The sequence below is a fragment of the Orycteropus afer genome, unplaced genomic scaffold (genome assembly GCF_000298275.1).
Source record: "Orycteropus afer afer isolate SDZICR_OR568_19922 unplaced genomic scaffold, OryAfe1.0 scaffold00650, whole genome shotgun sequence".
NCBI classification, from domain to species: Eukaryota; Metazoa; Chordata; class Mammalia; order Tubulidentata; family Orycteropodidae; genus Orycteropus; species Orycteropus afer.
The window spans coordinates 320,126-326,156 of NW_006922237.1; positions in this window are offsets into that span (position 1 = coordinate 320,126).

Here is a 6,031-nt window from a genome sequence, read left to right on the forward strand (position 1 = left end):
TAGTGATACTGCCTCGGCAACCCAAGGAGGGGTTGCTATGACTCAGGGCAGACTCAACGGCACATAAAAACAACAGTGCCACTCTAACACAAAAGACCACAAGTGTGTGGTCTTAAAAATCAGGGATTTATTCTCTTACAGTTTTAGAGGCTACAAGACTATATTCAGTTTTCAAGCTCTAGGGGCTGGGTGAAGGCCCCTCTGCCGTGGGCTTCAGCTCTGCCTCTTTCTCCCAGCCCACTGGAACTGGAGCTGCTGGCTGCTGAGGCTGGCAAATAAAATTGCAGTTCCAAGATTACCAAACAACATGACAGGCCACTAATTCAAATCCAGAGACAGTCCCTAGATCGGCAGGAAATGTGGCAGGCTGCTGAATGAAGACGAAGCTACATGCAGGGTCCAAACATACCAAAAAGCTCAAAGCCCTTTCTCAAATCTCCTCTGATACACTGGAGGCAGACCACATCCCTAACACAGCCACTCAGCTGCTCCAGTAGATTCCAACATGGCGTTGATTACCAGTCTCATCATGGAGAATAACTACACCCACTTGCCCAACCACTCAAAACCAGGCCCAGCCAAGCTGATGCACAACATAACTACTACCATTGCCATCACCATCATCATCATCTTCTTCATCATCATCATCTAATTCAGATTCAGAGCTTGACTACCTTCCTTTGCTTTTCATGTTGGATAGCCTTTGGTTTTTCCTTCTGATTAAAAGCTGATAATAATTACTGTTCTTCCTGAGAGAGCCTGACTTAGGTGAGCTCAAATCAGAGTTTTTGACAACTGTGAATTATGTTCCTCGCCTTTGAATGAAGCAAAAAGTGGGCATTTAAATACAGGCTGAATTGTGCTGTCATTGGCCATACCACAAGATCTTAGAGGAGTCCCCCTTTGCTGTTGGATCAATATTCACCTCAAAGCATTCCTCCCTCTCCTTTCTGTGCATGTCAAATATTATAACCCCTTCTCACTTTCTTTTGAAATAATAAAACCTTTGATTGGCTGTCTCTTATTCCATATTCATGTTATTGTATCTCTTGAATACATGCTTTATTATCTTATTATCATAATTTTAATAATTTCACTCTCCTCCTTGGTACAATGTCTTGAAAATATATTAAAGATGCTCAAAATAGAGGAATTTGCTTGAATTGTTATTTTCCATAAAGCTTCTGTGTAGATAAATTGGTTTTAGAAGAAAAACAATTCTCACCAGTATTTTCCAAGGCCTGTGTTTTACTTTATTTTTCTATCTCTTCTTCAGATAATTTGAGAGCAGCTGACCAAAACAGAGAAGGCTGCCTTGGGAATTGTCTTGTGAAAAATTAGTGAAAAAGAGTCTCTGACCCCCAAAATTTGACTGTGGGTAGAAATCAGTCTTCATCGGTCCTGGGTTTCATTTCTCAGTCATTGAACTCTGCCATTTCACAGGAGCTTATGTAAAAAATGTTCTTTCCTTTACTTCTTATGAGGACTATTTCAAACAGAATGATGCAAAATGATAATGACCTTTGGGAAAGCCTTTCCCCAAAGTCTCCCTTCATAGTTGGACTGCAGCTGGAGCCTTACAATGAGTCTAACAATGAGATTGAATTTCCAGATATCTGTTCACTTCTTAAAAATATTGAAAAAAAAAAAGTCATAGCTATATTCAAAGCCAAATTAATTTCACTTGACTTTCCAGCTTTAAAGGGTAACCAGAATTCCTTGATTCATAGCCCCTTTTATCATCATCAAAACCATAAGTGTAGCATCATCAAATCTCTCTTGATTCTCACCACTTCTTTTTTCTCCCACTTACACTTTAAATAACCCTCATGATTACCTTGGCCTCAGTTTATTAACCAAGAAAATATCATTATTTTAAGGTTGGTTGAATAGCAAACAATTCCATCTATAAATTTAATTAGCTCCTTGTAATATAATAACATATTCACGGGTTGGGGAGATTAGGACAAAGACTTTTTGGTGGCACATTAGTCTGCTCACTGAAGTTACTTAGTAACCCAGTTAGTTGATTGGTTGGAAAAGTCAGTCTACATTCTTTTCTTTTTTTAGCCCTACGTTGCAAAATGTATTTTATAATTTAAAAGATGTTTGAAAATATGTTTGGAAAAATTGAAAATATGCTTGGGAACATGTAAATAATGAAATATTAACCTTCAGATCTTATACACAAAGTACAGTATTGTGAATGAAGGAAGATCATCAGATGAGAGTAATAATCTCATGGATAGAAAAAGACAGCCACATGCACGTGTAGAACGACAGTGGGTTAATTTAGAAAAGAAAAAGGACGTGATGTTTGGGACAGAAGTAGGCAAACAAAAATTAAGGAAATATTTCATGAAAAGGATTGAGACAATAACCATGAGGATGGACTCAGACATACCAAGGATCAGGAAGTTGGCACAGGTTACCATGAACTGGAGTTGAATAGGTTTCATAGTTGAATAGGCTGAGCATCACATGGTGTACCGGTCACTTGGACTAATTCTTTTCTTGAATCTTTGGTTTTCTTCATTCTTCTTTGCTCTGGGTGACAGCAACCAACAACAACAACAACGGCATTGTGAAGTGTAGTACATATTAAAAATAAAGTTATTATCCCATGTCAACTTAGTATTAACACAAAGGCCAGGAAAAACATATTTTCAGCCACCAAAAACCCATCTGAATTTCCTTCTTAGGCACTACTCACTACTCATTGATAAACATAAACTTTACCATGAATTCCAACACTTTCTTCTTCTTCTTCTTCTTTTCTTTCTTTCTTTCTGTCTCTCTCTCTTTCTTTCTCTCCTTCTTTCCTTCTTTCTTTCCTTCCTGTAATTTGGGTGAAAGTTTACAGAACAAATTCACTTTCCCTACAGCAGCTCATCTACACTTTGTCTCACAACATTGACTACAATTCCTCATAGTGCAACAGCTCCCCTCCCACTTCCTCCCCACAGGTACCTCTTCCCTGTTTCCTTCCCTTCATGCACTCCTGCCTCCTGAGCTGTCTCCCTGTGCATACACAGCCCTTCTATTCTCCCATGATTGATCTCTCCAAGGAGTGTATCTACTTAATGTAAATGTTCAGCTCCGATGCCTGTCTTTTGTTTGGCTGGAAGCCACAGGCGTGGGTCCAATCACAGACCTGAAGGGCAGCTAGTGGCCATAGTCTCAGTGGTTCCATCAGGCTCTATCAGAGCAGCAAATCTGGTCTTTTTTTTTTTTTTATGATTTTGAGTTTTATTCCACATTTTCTCCACTCTATCCAGAATCTCCTACATAGATACGCCTCTGACTGAGTGGCTGACAGTGGTAAACAGGCACCATCCAGTTCTTGTTTCATAGTTGAATAGGCTGAGCATCACATGGTGTACCGGTCACTTGGACTAATTCTTTTCTTGAATCTTTGGTTTTCTTCATTCTTCTTTGCTCTGGGTGAGGAGAGACCCATCGCTGCATCTAGGTGTCTGCTTGCAAGCTTTTAAGATCCCAGTCTCTATTCATCAAAGTATGCAGGATGTGGAAAGATGGCTGTGTAGTATGTTATCCCAATTGAACTTGATGTCCTTTGTGATTATGGTCCCATGCCCACAGGTCTAACTACTCACTCCCTCTGAGTAGCTGGCTGTGGTCAAAAGGTGACTACAACCTTGTCATTTGTCAGCTCTACTATAAGGAGCTCTGGTAGCATAGTGGCTAAGACACTTGCCTGCTAACCAGACGGCTGGTGGTTCAAACCCACCAGCCACTCCTCGGAAGAAAGGTTGGGCAATCCTACTTCCGTAGTGATACTGCCTCGGAAACCCAAGGAGGGGTCGCTATGAGTCGGGGCCGACCCGACGGCACATAACAACAACAACAACAATATACCTGGGAATTCTTACAGAATATACCAATACGCTTGTAGACGCATTGTCTGCCAAATCTATGCATGATCTTGGGCACAGTCCCCCTTGCATAGACATACTTAATAGTTAAGCCTGTCTACCCATCTATCCACCCATATAGCCAAGTTTGCCTTCACTGACAATACAGTACTGTATTGTTGTTTGTACCTTCAATGCACCTCTCTATGTCTTCCTCTTCCTCAATGCCACTATGTTGATCACTCACATTTGGTACATTGCCCTTCTCCTCACCCAAATCAATACTCACCTCTACTTATCTAACAGTGTTCCTTCCACTCCCCTCCCACTCCTGGTAACCAAAAAAGAAAATTTCCTTCCATATATAATCTTTTCCATGACTTTTTACAATAACGGACTAATACAATATTTGTCTTTGTTAGGCCGAAGCAAACCCAAGCCACCAACATTTCAGTTAGCAGCTTCCTCCGGGCGTCAAGCCCTGATGAGACAGCCTGATAAGACAACGGAAGTAACAGAACCCGCCCAGACTGGAAAGTCCCATGCAGTGGCAAGCTTCCTCTTGTGAAGCCCCCTCATGCTGATTAAGTGCAGACCCATACTAACAGCTAATTGGACCCCACTATTTCCTTAGTGTCCCCGCTTAGGTCCTCCACAAGACTATAAACCCTCCCCTCCCCAGCCGGGTGGTGCGACTTCCCAGGCCCCTCTCAGGGACCCGTGAACCTCACCCGGGCCCCTCTCGGGGGCCCGTAAACCTCCCCCAGAAACTCAGAATAAAAACTTCTCTTTAACCTCAATTTTGTGCATCCTTTTCTCCTTACTGTGGCCTTACAGTCTTACTGTGATTGACTTATTTCATTAAGCATAATGTCCTCCAAGTTCATCCATGTTATGTGGTGTTTCACAGATTCTAGGTCATTCTTTAGGGTTGCATAGTATTCTATTGTGTGTATGTAACATAGTTTGGTTATCCATTCTTCTGTTGATGGGCACCTAGGTTGTTTCCATCTTTTTGCTATTGTAAATAGTGTTGCAATGAACATGCGGGTGCATATATCTGTTCTTGTCATGGCTCTCAATTCTTTAGGATATATACTCAGTAATGGAATGGCTGACTCAAATGGTATTTCTAATTTCAATTTTCTAATTAATTGCCATACTGCTTTCTACAGTAGTTGTATCATTTGACAGTCCCACCAGCTACTGTTGCTGTATAGTAGGTTTTGAGATCCAGTAGTGTGAGACCTCCTACTTTGTTCTTTTTCAATAATGCTTTGCTTATCTGAGAGCACTTTCCTTTCTGTATAAAGTTAGTGATTGGTTTTTCCATATCCTTAAAGTTACTCAAAAAGTAACATTGTTTTCATCCCATTTTTTTCAGCTTTTTCTGGTAGTCATTTCACATGAACAGGGTCTTCAGGTATAGGTAAGAGTCACTCAACATTAGCATACTCATAGGATATTATAATTAAAAGATTGTCAATGTCAAACTTTCTTATCATTTGGGCAAAGGAAATGAGACCTATAGAAAAGAAACACTTTTTTTTTTTTGTTCCCAAAACAAGAGGATGAGAACATGCTTTTTTTTTTTAAGCTTTTTTTTTTTTTTTTTTTAATTATCTGCACACTTCCCATCCCAATTCAAGTTTTCTGGGTTTAGTTTTCATATGAATCTATATTTTGGGGGGAATTTATAGATCCTTGCCAGTTTCCATGCACACATTTTGCCATTCAGCAAAGGATATTGAGTGCTTATTATGTAACAATCACAGTTCTAAACACATTAGGTAGACTTTCAATTTGAAAGAAAATACGAAAAAATGAGGAGGAGGAAACGTTTATTTCTTCCAACAACTGTGAAAGGTTGATATTACTGTCTTCATTGTACAGATGCATCAACCAAGACTAAAAAAAAAAAGTAAATATACTCACTTAATGTATCTTCACTTCAAGCTATTTCTCATCAGCCTCCCAGAAAATTTTTTTTTGCCACAGTTTCTTCATTGCATTTTTTACTTCTGCATTTCTCAGTGTATAAATCAGGGGATTTAACATCGGGGTGATAATGGTATAAAATACAGCCACCATCTTATCCTCAGCAAAAGTAGTATCAGGGCGCATGTACATGAAAGTACAGGGACCAAAAAACATGA